Raw genomic sequence first — 19,241 nt, forward strand, 5'->3', positions numbered from 1 at the left:
GGATAGATAAGAATTGAGGCAAAAGATGGCCTAGTTTGCATTTACAGAAGAATCAATCTGGGAGGGGAAGAACCTCAGAGTTTCTGGCCAGAACAGAAACAACTGCTATTTATACTCACTCTGAGCCATCTGAACCCAAACAATGAGCAAGTGAGACTTGAGCTGCAACCTATTATTGGCCAATCAATGAAGGTCAGAGTGATTTGGGTTTAAAGGCATAGTCCATTTGAATTCCAATGGACTTTATCAAAGCCGGGTATTTCAGATCTATATTTCAAGAAACCATAAATGAAAAAGTATATGAGACAAAATGTTAATCGTTTGAGTATTTTTGAAAAAAAAATGATAGAATAGATAAGTAGGGAAGAAAAAAAACTAGCCACCAAACCCCAAGATAACTTGAGAAGCATAAGTGCTATTTCTTCCTCCTCCTCATTTGTCCTGTTCAGCTCTAGGCACAGGTGGTGGACCCAAGCCACAGTGACCTTGAAGGCAGGATTCCAGGCTAGATGTTATAGCCAGTTCAGTAGAAAAGCACAGAGAAGCTAAGGTAGCTAGGACTCAAGTCCAGGGGGGAAGGGTGGACATCGGACTAGGACTTTTTTTTTTTTTTGGGCGAGGCAATTGGGGTTAAGTGACTCGCCCAGAGTCACACAGTTACTAAGTGTCAAGTGTCTGAGCTCAAATTTGAACTCAAGTTCTCCTGAATCCAGGGCCAGTGCTCTATCCACTGTCCCACCTAGCTGCCCCAGACTAGGAATTTGATCTGCCTATGCTAAATAAACTGAGATAAGCTGTGAACTGAATCCCCTTCCACTCCCCAGGAATTGAAGTGGTGCAAGGGAGAATTATGCCCACAATTTATTGGGAGTGGGGGTGGGGTAGAGTCTATATTTATCCTTATGCCTTTGAAATAAATATTCCTTTATAAAAACTTAACTGACTATTAAATCATTAAAAGGAACTGAACCTTAGGAGACCCCTAAAATTGGAAAAACACCATAAATAGGGCCTTGAGCTAATGGCAGACTAGACATCCACCAAACCCTTGAGGTGTACCAGAGAACTCTGGAGGAGGAGTGAAATGTTATAGACAAGGCCTTTAGAAAGTAGGGGCCTGGGGCAGCTAGGTGGCACAGTGGTTAAAGCGCTGGCCCTGGAGTCAGGAGGACCTGAGTTCAAATTCAGCCTCAGACACTTAACACTTACTAGCTGTGTGACCCTGGGCAAGTCACTTAACCCCCATTGCCCCGCAAAAAAAAAAAGAAAAAAGAAAGTAGGGGCCAGGGGAGGCACTCTTATATTTACATTCTATTGTGGGGATAAAATATGTGATGTCTCATACACTACAAAATTCCATGATTTTAGAATTCTAAACCAATCCTTAGCCTTCCAGCAAGATCATCCAGAGACCCTGCCTGTCAAACCTCCAGGAAGGAGATTCTAATATTTCTCTCCCACACCCTACCACAATGACCAGCCTACCATAGCTACAATTCTTCCTCAAAAGTAATTGAAGGCCTCAGGCTGCAATGAAGCTGGGCCTTTATTGATGAAAATCAGCAGGTCAGAGTCCTCTGGATGATGGTCTATGGAAGGTGTAAACGTCATACTTGAAAATCCACTTAGCTTGTGATAAGCTCACAGGCCACCACACTTCATAACAGTTAGAGAGGCATGCAGCCATAATTACTGCTCCTTGTGGAGGTAGCTGTCTGGTGCCACAGTGCATTTCTGTGACTAATTTCTGTTACTAAGTCAGAGAAGGAATGAAACAGCCAAGATCCTAATCTAATCAGCACAAAATGAAAAACATGGCACCATGACCAGACCTTGGAGTGTTTTCATATGAGATTATGAGGGTTAATATCACTTGGGTAGAGACAATGAATTTGAGGTAGTGAAGAACAGAGACCTCATGAGATATGGTCAATTTCCCTTATGGCTTTCAGTCTGGATAGCAATTTCTGACACCCTTTTTCTCCCAATAGGGAATCTCCTCTTGGTGGCAAAGGAGAAAGTATACTTAAATCAGGAAATATATATTCAAGTCCTGACTCTCACAGTTACTAGCAATGTGACCTCGGACATGACATTTCGCTTATTTGGATATTAGTTTCTTTGTCTGTAAAGTGTGGGTGAGATCACATGATCTCTAAGGCGGCTTGGTACACTGGAAAAAGCATTAAATTTGAAATTGTCAAATCTCAGTTTGAATCCTTTCTCTGATGCTTTCTACCTGTGTAACCATGTCAAATGATTTAACCTCCCTGAACCTTTGGAAAAGGAGTCAGTTAGACTGAATGATCTCTAAATTCCCTTCCAGATTTAAAGCCTATAAGCCTATGACCTCCTTGAGCCTATGGGACCTTATCTAAAAAATAAGGATGCTATCTATCCAAAAGGGGCTGCTGTAGGAAAAAATGCTTTGTAAAGCAATGTACCATAGAAGAGGGTGTGACTATTTTAATGATCTAGTGTACATTGCTCTGCTTTAGCTCTAGAACCTACGCAGCTTAAATGATTCTTATTTATCAATTATATTGCCTTGCTTGCTCTGAGATAGACTTAGTCCTGCAGAGACACATCCATCAATAAATACATTCGTGTGTGCACGAACACACACAGCCGCCCACACAGATCAGCTCAGAGGGCTCAGAGAGAATTTTCCAAGGGGAAGTAAGTAATCAACAGTGTCCTTTTCCATGCCTGGGCTGTTTCCCACCCAGCCCCCACACTGGCAGCCAGAAATCGTACCATCCCATGGTTCTCCACTGACTCCCTGCAGTGACTCATCCTACTTTCATTTTGGCCAAGGCCCTGTCAATTAGAGGATAGGAGACTTTTCCTGGAATCAGTATGTTGTGTAAGTCACCCATGGAGGTGTCAGCAAAAAGTGGAATGAGAGTCACTGGGTTCAGATTTCTGTTACTTATCCCTTAAATGACCCTAGTCGAGTCATCTCAGGTCTTTAGGCTTTGGTTTCCACCTGGGTTAAATGAAGGGTTTGGACCAACTGATATCTATGATCTCACCTGACTCTAGAGCCTAAGTGGAGAATCTACCTTTCACACTTTCTATGTGAAGGGAAGTCTGCCTCTTACTGATTTTTTATGTTGTTTATGAAGTGATGTCAATGCTGTAGACCTGGGGCAATACTAAAATATCTAAATATATCTGGGATCTCATTGATTCCCTCCAATTAGGTATATCATAACCCATCCGTGACTGTCTGGCCACCCAAATACTCTGGGAGTATTCCTTTCCCTTGTCATCAAAAGACTGCCCACAGAACACTTAGACTATCCATCAGTTATACTTTGCCCTTGCTATGTGACCAACTCCTCTTCATTTCTGAAAATACATTTCACCATCAGGATCCCTTTACTCTAGGATGTCTTCTAAAGTTCTTTGTTATAGCAAAAACAATAGTCAATAAACATATTTATTAGAGACTCGCTATATGTTCTGTGTAGTAGCCTACTCTCACCCACCTTGTTCTTCTACACTGCCTTCCATGTGCTACTCATTTTCAATTCTCTGGAAACTGATATGTTCCATGTCTCTCAGGCATGCAATGACACTGGTAGAAGACTGGTATTTAAAGTATGGGTCTTTGTTTGTGGGAGAAATTTAGGATCATTTAAAAAAATGTTTTGTAGTTTTCTGGAAGCAATCCATTCTATTCTATTACTCTTATTTAATTTTGAGTTCAATGCGTTGTCCATTCACAAATATAAATTCTCATGATATAAATACAATGATGGACAAGCTCTGTTTATTTAGCTGTACATCATAATCTGGAAAACAAACATTCTTTGTTCGTTTGGTTTTTTTTCCTGTGTGAATAGTTAGGCCAAACTCTTATTAGTGGTTATGGATCTCTGCCAGGAAGTTCTACACTGGTATAGAACTTAATGGCATCAACAAGATGTCATCACTCAATGAAAAACAATTTATTAAGCACCTACTATGTGCCAAGCATCTGGAGGGATTTCACTATCCATAGGTGTAATACCTGTGCTACTTGAACTGTGCACTAGGCCTACTCCATCATAGTAGTGAACACCTTTGTCAAGGGTATTTCTCCTTGTTTTATGCCTGTCTAGATGCTTTTTCTCAGAAGGTCATCAAACAAGGTTATTCTTATTATATCTTTCAAGGACTCAGTTAACTTTTTTTGTTTGTTTTTTTGTTTCTGTTCTTGTAGGGCAGTGAGGGTTATGTGACTTGCCCAAGGTCACACAGCTAGTAAGTGTCAAGTGTCTGAGGCCAGATTTGAACTCGGGTCCTCCTGAATCCAGGGCCGATGCTTTATCCACTGTGCCACCTAGCTGCCCCTGGACTCAGTTAACTTTGATGTATGTATGAGATATATCTTGTTTGAGGATAATTTTTAAAGCCACATTTTGTTTTACCAGAGAAAATCCTTTTTAAAAAATAATAAACAATAATTTCAATGGAAATATATATTCCTTAAATCTTTCAGTTGATTTGTGATGGGTAAAAGATATGTTCTACGTACAATGCAATATTGCTTGAGAAAGAATGTCTATTCTTTACTAATACAATAGCTAAGAGTATTAGTGAAATGATTCTGGAAAGAAAATTCTTCTATGTTGGAGGGGGAGATCAGGAACCTTGGTGGGGGGTCATCAAAGAGAATGTGGTAAAATACATGAGATCAGCAAACTTATCTGGGAAGTAATCTCCTCTTTACAAAAAAGCTGAGAGCTGGAGATGCCTCCTAAAGAAAACAAAACAAAACAAAAAAGAACTTGGAGGATGGTATAACAAGGAATAAGTTTAAAACAGAAAGAGATGATCTTCTTCTAGCCCTTAGAGGAAGCTTGAATGATACAGTTGGCACCCTTTGTTTAATTAGCTAAAGGGTTAGATTGCCTGGATGTTTTCAAGGGGGCAATAAGAATGATAGGAATGGACAAGAATTAGGTTGGGTCCAAATACTACTTCCTTAAAAGAAAACCCTGACGCTCAGCATTGCCCTAAAGATGTCATTACCTTTTTTTTTTTTTTTTTTTTGCAGGGCAGTGAGGGTTAAGTGACTTGCCCAGAGTCACACAGCTAGCAAGTATCAAGTTTCTGAGGCCAAATTTGAACTCAGGTCCTCCTGAATCCTGGGCCGGTACTTTATCTACTGCTCCACCTAGCTGCCCCCTGTCATTACCTTAATAGAATGGCAGGAAGGAAAGTTAGTAGACTGAGCCAGCTACCAGGGCTAATATATCTCCTGTCCACTCATGTAACCATCACCTAAGTGATGGCCCAAGTTTGGTCAGACTAACCATAGATCTGACCATGTCATTTTTCTACTCAATGAACTCCCAGGGATCCTTATTACTTCCAGAATCAAATATAAAGTTCTCTGTTAGGCATTTAAAGTTCTTCATAATCTTGCTACCTCCAACCTTTCTAATCTTCTTACACTTTACACTTCTTCCTCAAAGTCTACCATGTAGCTACACTGGCCTCTTTACTATCCATCTCCATCTTCATGTCTTTGCATTTACATCTACATGCAACTCTTCTTTGGGTCCAAGCTTGCCAAATACAATTTTACAGCATTCATGGGGATAAGGAAATCCTTTCTGCTTACAATTTCTTTACATTAATCATTGTATATGTTGTTTTTATGGTTCTGTGAATGTATGTGTACACATGTGTATGCACATAGATACACATCCACACAGATACATATATTTGTACATATACATACACACATATACACATATATCTGCACAAATATAACTGTGAATGTGTATTTTTTCCTTTCTTTGTGTCTGCAGAGCTTATAACACGCAGTGCCTGGCACATATGTAAATGCTTATAAATGCTTTGATTGTTTAATTCATAATATTGTTTTAATTCATAACATTTTTAAAAAGATGTCTTTATGATCCAAAGTTACCTGAATCTTATAGCATCTGCTTATTAAATGGAAGCAGGATGAGAATTCAATAAGACCAAATTACATGAGTACATTCAAAATATACTCACAGTTAACACAGAATCAAAAGGATGGTTCAGGGGTTTATGTGAATGTACAAGATGCATTGTAGTCTGTGTTAATGAGCACATCTCAGAAAAATTCTGTGACTGGCTTTAGAGTTAAATAAACAGAACCATGAAAACAACATATACAATGATTAATGTAAAGAAATTGTAAGTGGAAAGAATTTCTTTGTTCCCATGAATGCTGTAAAATTGTATTGAGCAAGCTTGGACCCAGAGAAGAGTTGAAAAAATGCACCTCCCTCCTGTCATTGTGTAAGTGGGATGACCATGAGTATAGAGGATTGAATATGTTTTTGCTAAACTGCTTTTCTCTCATCCCCACTTTCTGGTTTACTCTTTGTTTCAAGAGATGGCTCATTGGGTAGGTCAGGGTAGGGATGTATTTGGAAATAAAAATAATATAAAAACAAATGATATCATGAAAACTTTTAAAAAATAGAACTTCTTCCAGGAAGCTGGGAAATATGAAAAAGAGGCTTAATTAGAGTGCAGCTTCTTGGAGTAGCAGTGTCATAGAAAGTATTGACCAAAGTAGATGTCTTGCTAATGGAGAGGGACATCCATTTAACTAGATAGCTTTTCTTGTAAAAAAAAAAAAAAGCTTCCCTTTTTATTATAATGGATTTGACAAACATCTATGAACATTTTCCTATACAAAGAAAAGGCAGACTGCATATGAATTTCTGGATTTTTTTTTGCCACCTAGAGCTTGGGTTTTTTTAAAAAATCAAATTCATGATGGTAATTCCAGAACTGTCTTGCTTGTATGCATTCCTTCTTAATTTCCTAATGCTCTTTGATGTATATTTTAAAATTGATGCTCTTTGTTTCCATTTTAAAGTACTGCTATGAATACTAAAAAATAAAATACTATTTTCCTCCTTTACCTTCGCCCTTCCTCAGCCCTCTCTTAAAGCAAATAAGTATAGTTAAGCAAATCAAATCCATGGATTGACCATGTCTGAAAATGTATGTTTCATTCTGGACCTAATTTACCTCTCTGTCAAGATGTGGGAACCTTGATTCATCATTAGGCTTCTGGGCTTGTGATTGGTCTTTGAGTTAATCAGTTCTTTTCATAGTTGTTTTCTTTCATAATGTCAGAATCGTTGTATAAGTTGTTTCTTGGTTTTGCTCACCTCGTTATTCATCAGTTCATACAAGACTTCCCGGATTTCTGCTAATGATGTCTCTTGGTATTTCTTATAGAGCAATAATATTCCATTACATTCATATGCTATGATTTATTTAGCCATTTTCTAATTGATGAGTAGTAACCTCTTTGTTTCTAGGTATTTGCTACAACAAATAGTTCTGTCATAAATATTTTTGTGTGTATTGGTCTTTTCCCCTTTTCTCCGATCTCTTTGCCAAATATATGTGTAGGGGTGTGTGTGTGTGTGTACATATATATCTAGATATGCATGTATATACCTTAACATATACATATATATACACATTCACAGTTATATTTGTGAAGATATATATGGATATATGTGTATGTATGTGTACAAATATATATGTGGATGTGTATATATGTGCACATGCATGTGTACACATACATTTATAGATATACATAGACATATCCAGATGTTTATTTGTGTTTGTATATTATAATTATGTGTGCATACATACATACGTATCAATATACATTTATTTGTGTGTTCGTATATTATACTTGTGTGTGCATACATACATGCATTTGTCTGTGTGTGTCTATATATGTATACATACACATAAATATGGCATCTGGGTGGTGCAGCAGACAGTTTTCCTGGAGTCAGGAAGACCTCCCTTATTGAGTTCAAATCCAGCCTCATACACTTACTAGCTATGTGACCCTGAGTAAGTCGCTTAACCTTGTTTGTTTCACTTTCCTCATCTGTATAAATGAGCTGGAGAAGGAAATGGCAAACCACTTCTGTAGCTTTGCCAGGAAAACCCCAAATGGGGTCACAAAGACTCAGAACTGAAAAACAACTAAATAACAACACACATAAATAGACATATAGACATAATATGGATAGAGAGACAGAGAGATGGACAGACAGATCGATCTAGATATACACATGCTTGGTAGTAATATCTCTGGGTCAAAGGGTTTGCACAGTTTAATGACTTTGGTGGCATAATTCCAAATTGCTTTCCAGAATGATTAGACCAACTAGACCTTTTTTTGTTTGTTTTTTTGTTTTGTTTTTGGTGGGGCAATGAGGGTTAAGTGACTTGCCCAGTGTCACATAGCTAGCAAGTGCCAAGTGTCTGAGGCCAAATTTGAACTCAGGTACTCCTGAATCCAGGGCCAGTGCTTTATCCACTGCGCCACCTAGCTGCCCCCAACTAGACCATTTTTACAACTGAATCTTGGTCTATCTTTGAGGTGATCTAAAGTTGTGAGCATGTGTGGTGGTCATAAATTACCCCATCAAAGATCTATGCTAACTTGGAAAAATCAGAAGCTCTGGAGTCAGGCCCAGGGTTTGAATTTTCACAATACTATTATACTCTAGGGTTTCCCCTATGTGATCTTGGGAGTTTCATTCTACCCTTTATATTCTCCTCTGTAAAATGAGGATCTTAGACCAGATGAAGTTTCAAGTTCCTTCCAACTCTGAATCCTATCGTGGACATAAGACAGGTTTACTAAAGAGTCACCAGTTTTAAAAACTGGTTAGTGGATACAGTTTAGGCAAATTGAACAGAACAAAGGAAATTGAAATAAGGCTTAAGGACCCTGGAACCACAAACGCCTCTTGGAAAGACGTAGAAGAGGCTAACTCATTGTCAGGACAGGGCAGCCTGCATGAACCTGAGGAGAAACATCTTTGAGGCCCAGAGAAGGAAATATCTTCCTTCATCAAGGGGCCAGGAACCAGTGCCTGGTTCACAGGGTCTAAATATGAGCAGCAATGAATACATAGCAGAGAAGCCCAGCTGGGGCTATGTCCAGAGACTAGCACTGGTGACTTTACTATATCCAGGAGAGAAAAACCAAGAATTTTAACTGGCTTGGTATTTTTCTCAGTGTTGCTATATTTTGATTAGACTAGCCCAATCTTTATATGTTAGAGTGCAGTTTATGAGAGTGAGATGAAAGGCACAGCAGGTAAATCTCCAAGAATATCACAGGGGCTCAGGTGTGGCAATGTTACTTGGTATAATGCCTGGCTCCCACTGCTTTGTCTATGGACAGGGCATTCAGTCAGGGACTTATATAAAATGTTTGTGTTCCCCTGGGGTGTTGTGGGGCCCATGGTCAGATGCCTTATAGCTTGACATCTAGGAAACAGAGTCCATTGAAGAAAGGAACCGAATGACCATTACATATCCTGCAGATTCAACCTGAAAGATGCTCTGATCCTATATGATTGAGCACAAGCCCCCATGACTGGGAAAGATGGTGCACTAGTTGCTAACTTTGAAACAGTCTGTAATGCCAGGGTGATTTCAGTACAGAAATATAATGAAGCCCAAGGCCAGAGTGAACAATTTGAAGATTCCCAAACTTAGAAGCGTAAGAAGCAACAGACTGAGAATCTTTCCAGACCTGGAAACCGTGCCAGTCCAAATCTACCACAGTCTGGAATACTCAGTAGTTTACTTTGGAATACAAATAGGACACAGTTAAGGTGAAGAACAGAAAAGGACTCAGAGGGTACTGTCATTTGTGTCACCCAACCAGACTTTGGGGTACAGATATTGGACTCTGTTCATATGTAGCATTTCCAGGCTTCATTCATGCTTCTATGTTTTGTTTTATTTTTCCTTTGGTTTCCATGTATGGCCCCTTTTGAAAGATTCTAATATATTCTTGGCTGAACTAAAAGTTATTTTCTCAGGGTTCTGGCCATTTCAGAGGGAAAATAGAGTGAGGATATCGGGTGTCCCAAGCCCTTTGACATAACAGACTGAAATGAGGCAGACCAAGAGGTGAAAATTTGAAGAGGGAATATATTGAGGAGGCAGGGAATAGATGTGATTGTAATTGCTTGTCTGTTCCTAATTGGGCTTCTTCAAAATGTTATCATTGAATTCCTCTCCTACCCCACCATACACTTTGGACCATCCTTTAAGGTGGGAGACCTGACCTGCTGGTCATATCTTGTCTGGATCAGTTTTCATCAGAGTTAGAGTAAGGGGTAGTCGAGCTACCCAAATGCTGAAGGTACAACATTCAGCACTAGGCAGTGTGGAGGCAAGGTGAGGAGTAGGAGTTAAAACAAAGGATGCTTTATAAAAGGGCTTTACAAAAGTCCACATTTTCTTTTTAAAATTTTTCCCACATATTTTGGATATAAAAAATAATCCTAGTCCCATTGGTCCATAAAGATTTATTTGGTGATAGATCAAGTCACATGATATAGCACAAAGAGCCCTGGATTTGGAGCTGAAGGACCTGGGTTTGAATCAAAGCTTTGCCACTTAGTACCTTGTGACCTCAGTTTCCTCATCAGTAAAATGAGGTGGTTGAATTAAATAATCTCTAAGGTCCCTTCCCACTCTAATTCCTGTAATTTGAAGTCCTAAGTGACAGGGAGGGTGCAAAGCTTTCAGTGAACCCAGAAGGCATGGTTTTCAAAGTTTGCCTGGCTGCCACCCTGGCAGTGTCCTGGCATCAGCCTTCATGCTTAGTAAGAAGTTCACTTTTTCACCAGTTGTGAAGGACTCAAGTATTCATTGCCAACTTGAATCAATACCTCCTGGGTTCCCACTCTACTTGAGCTTCCCTTGGGTTCTAGATCTGGTCCAGGAGCTGCTGCCAACCCCATTTATGGCCACTAGGAGACCAATGATTCATCCGTCTCTCTACTGACCCATGTATGGATAAATCCCTTCTGTTCCTGGTCAACAGAGATGACATTACAGTTCAAAAATAACTTTTCAAATCATATTTTTATTGACACCTTTTGTTTTCACATAACATTCCTTTCTAAATATATCCCTTCCTCTTTGCCTCCTTGGTGAATCACTCCTTGTAACAAAGATTTAAAAAGAAAAAGAAAAAAAGCAGTTCAGGAAAAACAGCCAACTCACCAAACATGCCTGATAGTAGATGGCACGTTCCACAGCCCTATTGCTACAACTTGGCAAAGAGAGGGGGAGGGGCACATCTTCTCATTCATTTGGTAACTTTTGCTTGAGAAACAGAAAAAACACAAGGAAGAAGTTTGCCTTAGAGTCAAGGTCCAAGGTCTCTGTCCCATCTAATCTGGGCAGAAGGGATAGGTCAGGACTCACAACTTTGACCAGTCAAGAGTCTGGAGGGTGCTGGTGTATAGCATAGGGGTCAAATGCACAACCCATAGCCCACAATATTACCAAGTGTAGCTTGAACCAGATTAAAATATAATTGGGAGATTTTTGAAAAATAAACTAAAGCCACAATAAAACATAGATAACAGTATATTAAATAACTAAGTAAATATGTGGTCTAAAGGAATTCTTATTGTATGGATTAGAGACTCCTGTTTCTATCCAGATTTGACACTATTGGTGTCTAGTATCAAGGGCCAAAGAATTGCCAATTAATGGAAGGTTGAATGAAGTTGAAGATCATTAAACTTTTGTTTTATTTTATTCAATTTTTTGAAGCTTTTATTAAGTAGTTGTGTACAAGGCACTGTGATAAGCATTGTATATACAAATATAAGCTCCCCCCCAAAAGTTCCTGTTCTCAAGGAGCTTGTATTCAAATGGGGGAAGATAACACATAAAAGGGCCAGATGAGGGTGTGGGGAGAGGTGGAGAAGGTACCTTCAAGGACCCATGGTGAAGAAAGAAGTCCAAAGAGTCAGGAACAGAGCCCAGAGAAGAGTAAAAAAGTGAACCTTGCTGTCTTGGACACTTTCCTTAAAATGGAGGCTCTAGCAAGAACTGACCAACCACAGGAAGGGGTTTCAGGGGTGAATGGGTCTTCCAGGGTGAGAAGGTCACAGGGAAAAGGTGGAGGCTACTGTGGCATGGTGAATAGAAATATGTGGAGAGTCAGAAATGGAGTCTGGAGAGAAATAACATATGGGCCTTTCCTGCAGCTGGTAATTGGTCATCCAAAAGAGTCTGAAGGGACCAAAGGCAAACAGATGTGTTCACATAATTTGGTGATGGATTAGAGAGGGGATTCAGGATTGGAGACTGATATTAGAGTCATGGGCAATAGCTGGAATGGGGAAACATGGAATCCTGGAAATTACAGTTGGACAGCACCTGACAGACCATCTAGTACAACTTATATTTAGCCAGGAATCCTTCTACAACACCCTGTAATTGGTCTAGTCTCTGCTTTAAGATGTGGATTGAAGTGACAGAAGGATGGGAGTGCTGCTTTGCGGATTCTGGGTTCAGGGGGATTTGGAGATACCCACTTTAAGTTTTCAGGCTAACTTTGGAAAGTTTCCACATTATTGGTCCTGTGAGTAGGTTCTCTGGACTCCAGTCTTCTTATTACCTAGGCTGATTTTTTGGATTCTGGCTCCCAAATCAGCCAAAGTTGCTGCCCCTGGGTTTTTGGCTGTCTCAATATAACCTTCTGAAAGGTCACTTCTCTCAAACAGGGTAGAACTCCTCATTGATAGAACTATAGTCTTAGCCAAATACTGACTAAGCTTGTCAGAGCACAATAGAGTCAGATTGTACAGGTATGCTCTGTGTATGTGTGTTTATAGTTGTGTGTAAATGATTTGTGTGATAACTCCACAAAGTTTGGTAAAATTGGTTTTTTATACATTTAATTCTATTTATTTTGAATGGACAAAAATTATTTTCTTCACTCCTTTCCCTAAGGACCCTCCTCCCAAATGAAACCAAAACCCTGGTAACAAATATGAATAGTCAAGTCTTGGGTTAGTTGTAAAACATACTTTTACGTATGCTGGCACTACCATCCTTCTCCTTCCTTATCTGTTGAATTACTATATAATATTTAAAGTCTGATCTCAATGGTATTATTTCTATCACATAATATTGTGTATTACAGCAATATCTTCCTTTTCCATACAGACCTGGAGATGAATCCAAAGACTGAGAACTGTCAGGTCAGACAAGTAATGAAGAGAGTCATGGCGAGGAATTTGGAAGGAGTTTGAGTTTGAATATGAAGAGAGAGATTGAAGACATGGTGCTTAAACTAGCAAAAGCCCATGCATCTCCTTTCCATCAGTTTTGAGATGTGCTATCTAGATAGATTTATGAGGGATCACCCTCAGACTTCTCTGGTATTGGAGGGACAAAGATAGAATTTAATGTTTATGGGCTAATAATGAGATGAGAAGGAAAGGTGGATATTCCAAGTGAAACATGATTACCAATAAGAAAAATCAGGGTCTGATGATGCCCTGTTTACTTAACCCAACAGTAAGCTGAAAGACCTTCTGGGAGCTCCTACATTGAACCAACAGTAAGCTGATCCATCGAGGTCTCATTATTTGATTATTTATTGCATACTTCCATTAGGCTGGCATGATCATATTTTAGATAATTATAATATATTATAGTTTATATAATATATTATAATTATAATTTCCCCTTACAAATCCACCACATCCTGGGCCATCACCAGTCATATTGACTTTTGTCTTGCCACTAGACTTCAGTGACTCTGGAGGAGAGTGAGGCTGAGGATTTTGTGTAACTCTAACTCACTTAAATCTAATTCACATCCAAATCAATAACATCACTTTCATGATTTCATTGGTCTTCTTTGAAACTTTCCCCCCATCACTGCTGCAGTAAAACTGATACCCTATGGGGGGGGGCAGCACAAAAGGTTGAGCAAAAGCCAATTGGTCTGAGAGTCTGTAATTGACACAGGGAACTGGGCAGATACCCTAGAGCCTTTGGTGTTGGGTGGTACTGATTATAATAGTTATCTGTTATAATAGCTATCTTTAGTCCAGGGGTAAATGGTGAGGTTCCTGAGGGCAGTTTATGTCTTTCCTAGGACATAGTATAGTGTTCTACACATAGTAGGTGTAGAATATGAGTTTTTGTTTAGTTTTGATTAAGAAGAGATTGTAACATTTCTTTGTTGTAACAGTTCCTAACTTTCTATATGAGGAAGTAAAGTAGAAACAGCACAAAGATAAAGACAGGAAGACCATCCAGACCAAACCAAATACACAAAGAGGAGATCTAGGCTAGAAGTGACACAATTGTGAAAGTACTGAAGGACTGAGTCCTACAATATTTGAAAGAAGGGAAGACACTGAACAAATGGAAGAAAACATAGGTGTTATTACTAACAAAAAAGGCAATCAAGGAACCATGAGTAACTACTGGTTCCTATATTGATTCCTTCCCTACTTTCTCATTTCTATAATGTATTTATAAAAATGAACTACCCATGTATTTGGGATATCCTTGATGAAGAGAATAGATAAGATTTCACAAATTATATCATACGGCAGACCATATGTTCACAGTCACAAAATTGCCTAAAAGTTATAGTGAATTTAAAAATCCCACTGTATTGTTTATTATGAAAAGAAACATATTTTATTAGAAAATATTCTGCTTTAAAGTCTCTTCTCCAACAATCTGTGTAAGCTCCTTGGGAACTGGGATTGATTCATTCTTTTATGTGTACTCCCAGAGTCTAGTATGGTAGGAAGTTAATAAATGTTTTTAATAAATGTTTGTCGATTGATTCATTAATTCATTGATTCATTGACACATGGCCATGAAGCCAAGGCAAGTTAAGGTCCTATCATGAGAACAGACTAATAAAAGCTCAGGCCCAAGGCTGGAGTGTCTTTGATTTTGAAAGTTAACCTTGATAACTCTAACTTATCTTTTTTTTCAGGGCATTGAGGGTTAAGTGACTTGCCCAGGGTCACACAGCTATTAAGTGTCAAGTGTCTGAGGCTGGATTTGAACTCAAGTCTTCCTGAATCCAGGACTGGTGCTTTATCCACTGCGCTACCTAGTTGCCCCTCTAACTTATCTTTAGGACTGTCTGGCCTTGATATTGGTGGGAGGGAATAAAGGAGGGATCATATTATCTTAGGGAATACAGGAACCACAAATGATCCTTGGAGGTGAGCTGCAGATAAGATACACTGAATATCAGCAGGAGGCAGGCTGTGACCCAGAAGGCCACAGGAATGACAAGCTGAAGGTGACTTGGTCAGCACACTAAGATGGTCATACTAAGACCGTTACCTGGATAATAAAAGCTAGCATTGATGGAACACTTTAAGGTTTTCAAAGCTTTTTGCATCTTATCCTCTCAATCACTATGGGAGATAGATGCTTTTATTATCCCCATTTTACACATGAAGAAACTGAGGAAGAAAGATGTTAATGACTTGCTGATTGGTCATTGGCACATATCTGATGCCAGATTTAAATTGACTTCTTCATGACTAGGCAACTAGTTGGTGCAGTAGATAGAGCACTGGAATAGGGATCAGGAAGGAAGACTCATCTTCCTGAGTTCAAATCTGGCCTCATGCAGCTTAACTAGCTGTGTGACTATGGGTAAGTCACTTAACCCTATTTGCCTCAGTTTCCTCATTTGTAAAATGAACTAGAGAAATAAATGGCAAATCACTCCAGTATCTTTGCCAAGACAACCCCAAATGGGGTCGCAGAGAGTCAGACACAACTGAAGTGACACAAAAAACAACAACAAAAACTTCATGGCTCTAAGCTAGACTAAGAGATGCTAGACTAGAACCTGTCTTCTCTTTTCAAATACATTGTCCCAAGAATATGCAGGACTATGTCAAAATAGGCTAAGATCATCATTAAACAAAGAAAAGAGAGATATCCTGTCCCCTTATTTGAGTGCCATTTTGAGGAGAGGTGAGAGAAGCAGAGCCTGATCCTAGGAATGGGAGGAGGGATGGATGTACCTCAATGAACCTCAAGTTCTGTGTTTTGGAGAATAGCTGAAATATTAACTCTGCTGGGCATTAGGAACTTGTCCCCCATAGTTATTCATTGGAGCTGTGTGGACCAATAAAACATCTAAAGAAAGGTCAAGTAACCTGCCCAGGGTCACACAGCTGGTGACTTGAATCCAGGTCCTCCTATCTCTAAGTCTAAAATTTTATCCACTACACTGCCCACCTTGTCTACAGCTGTATCATCAATTGGTGACACTGGTTGGGGTGAAATGTCAGACCCAGCACAAACTACCAGTTTGGGGTTTGTCATGGTATTCTTTTTGTATCAGGCTTCTTCTGCATTATTCTGAGCCACTTTTAACTCTAGGGCAAAGTCCTCACAATAGAGGCATTATGGTATTATGGTATAGCAGTTAGAACAATGAATTTAGAGTGAGAAGTCTGGACTTGAATCTTCCTCTTGCTACTTACTAACTACATGATTTTAGATAACTATGAAAATAGTTCCTATTTCTTTCACGTTTTAAAACTGATAAAATTGTATAATAGCTTTATGTAGTTATTATGATCCCTGTGTTATGGTTGAGAATGAGTTGCTTGAGGTCATACAGATGGTCAGAATAGGGATTCAAATCCCAATTTCCTGACTTCAAGATCAGTGTTCTTTCTACTGCACTATGTTGCTCTGGTGCACAAGTTACTCTTCTTCTCTGGATTTCATTTTCTTCCTCTGCAAAAAGAAGGGGTTGAGCCAGCTAATTTCTAAGGTTGCCACCTCTAACACTTCCTAGCTGGGTGACTCCAGAGAAGTCACTGAACCTCTTGGAGTTTTAGTGCACTTACCTGTAAAATGACTATAACAATGCCTGTAGCACCTACCTCATAGGGTTAAATGATCTGTAAGTTTTAAAGCATGCTAGAGTAATTTTTCATTCCATTCTCATGTTTTTATGGAGTTCAGTTATTATTTATTCCTTCTCATCTTTTTTTAATGTGATTCAGATAGAAATAGTCTAGGGTCAAGTCACCATCCTTATGTGATTCTTTTACATTTAATGTTCTGTGGACTACTGAAAAGGTAGACAATATAATTACTTTTAGTAATTGAATACGAATTTCAGGGTGTTAGCTCATTTGGGGGATAGGTCCTGTAGCAGACAAGATGACTGATATAATATGCATCTCATCCTGTCCCCTCATTATTTTTATTTCATCGGTAAGGTCTCAGTATTTTGAAAGCTTTTTGTTTCATGTAGTTGAAGGGTGAGAATAAATCTTTTTATTGATCACATATTAATCATGTGTTAAAAAGGGTAGATCCCAGCTGAGCAGCCACAGTTGATATGTGGATCACACGTCATTATACATTGATATACACCATGAGTTGAGAACATAAATGTTATGGGTCTAGGTAGCATACCCCAGAAGTTTTCTGGGGTACATCAAAGAACCTTCTCTTTGAGAAACTAAACCGAAGGACAGACACACCTAAAGAGATAAGTGGCACTGGATCTGGACTGAGCTAGCTCCAGGACCACCATCCTTCCTTCCAGTCTCCCCCACCCCTGGGGAGATAAGATTAGGTATGGCTGCTACCTTTGTGGTGTGAGGAAGAGAGATGGCTTGAAAGATCTGCAGCCACCCCTCACCCAACTCCCCCAGCCACCACCCATGTGGGATGGTCCTCCCCCAATAAGGGAACTTTCCACAATCAGATGATCACCCCATTGGACCACCACCATCTGTCTTCTCTAAAAGTATCTGCCTATCTTCTGCTCAAGGAGACATGCCTCTGGGCCATGCCTTCTCCCCATGAGAAGTCCTAGGATTTCTCTATTGGTTTCCTTTCCCTAGCCCCTAAATAAACTATTATTTTATTCTAATTGGTTTGTGTGCAAGAGGGTGTAATTCTTTAAAGAGGAATTCCTAAGGACCCTTATCCCAAACCCCTACCCCAAACCCCCATCGATTTCTCCATAACAATAAACATTATATGCCCATAACATGTGGATTATAAATATATCAGTTTTGTGTTTATACCACATGTAACATACTAATCATGTACATATCACATGATGGGCACATGTAGAACAGCACATCACATAGGTCCTTGGATCATGTATACATAATATGGGTATTACCTGTACATTATATGTTGATGAACACTTTACATCCTTGTAGTCACATGTTGGTCATGCATATGGCAATATTTATTACATTTACATAAATCAATAAATGTTTAATGAGCAACTGCTATATGATATTAATTATAGTTTAATCCCCTTGTCTCCTACAAAACAGAATTAATAAACATCAGAGAAATTATAATATCTTATAATATCTCTTACAATTTGTTTCCATACCTGTCATCCTACAAAAACCCAGATCGGAGAACATGGCTAAAAACCAGATCAGAGACAAACAGAAAAAACATAATACCAATTTCATTTTGTCCCAAGCAGAAATATAAGCATGATCATGCTGGAGATCCTTCCGAAAAAGGCTCAGAAACCCCTTCCATTCTAAGGGGTTTTAAGATTTCTTTGTTCACAGGTTACAGAATAACTTCATTAGCACGATACAACCCAAAGCAAATACTACACATGTCAATCAATACAAATCAGTTTAACAGCTAAAGCAGATGCTATGGTTAGATTATGTGCAGACAGGAAGGGTATTATCAATGACAAGGAGGTCTAGATAGTTGATCAAGAGAACAATAAGATCTTTTCACTTTCTTGGGAAAAAAGAGAATCAATAAGAATGTCAAAAGGGCATTTAAATTTGTTTATTCTCTTGGGGAAAGTAAGTAGGTTTCAGTTTGAAGTCTTTGAGCAAAGAGCATTTTGCTTCTATTAACCCAGGGTTTCATAAAATCCATTTGGATAAGGCAGCTCCATCAAATCCAGGTGATCTATACATTCATATTAACAATATGTATACCACACATCAATCATATTATACCTTATGCTGATAACATATACATCATGTATTTATTAAACTTATATCACATGGATTTCATCTGTTTGTATATGTGACACATGTCAATCATCAGTATTGATTATGTGTACACCCCCAAATTCATCCCGTGTAGATCAAATGTTGATTGTGAATATATCACTGTAAATCATATGTATATCATGCACTTATCATGTATAAATCAAGTACCGACAACTTGTTAATCACATGAACATTACCTGTTGATCATCATATATTCCATATTGGCTTCCTGTATATCATATGTTAGATGCTAGTGTGTCACCCACTGACATCACCCCTCATTTTACAGATGAGGAAACTATGACATAGAGAGGTGTTCAAGATTGCACAGCTAGTAAGTAACAAAGATGTCACACAAAA

The 19,241-nt window shown here is 38.9% G+C and overlaps 1 long non-coding RNA gene across 1 annotated transcript in view; it reads left to right on the forward strand.

The window, feature by feature from the left end:
- The window catches only part of LOC122741700, a 45,724-nt gene extending 32,588 nt beyond the window's left edge, over positions 1 to 13,136 (forward strand). Inside the window, exon 3 of the long non-coding RNA XR_006354868.1 lies at positions 13,033 to 13,136. This is a non-coding gene — a long non-coding RNA (uncharacterized LOC122741700). The remainder of the gene's footprint in view (positions 1 to 13,032) is intronic.
- The last annotated feature ends 6,105 nt before the right edge of the window (positions 13,137 to 19,241 follow it).

This window comes from Dromiciops gliroides, chromosome 2 (assembly GCF_019393635.1).
Source record: "Dromiciops gliroides isolate mDroGli1 chromosome 2, mDroGli1.pri, whole genome shotgun sequence".
Lineage (NCBI taxonomy): Eukaryota > Metazoa > Chordata > Mammalia > Microbiotheria > Microbiotheriidae > Dromiciops > Dromiciops gliroides.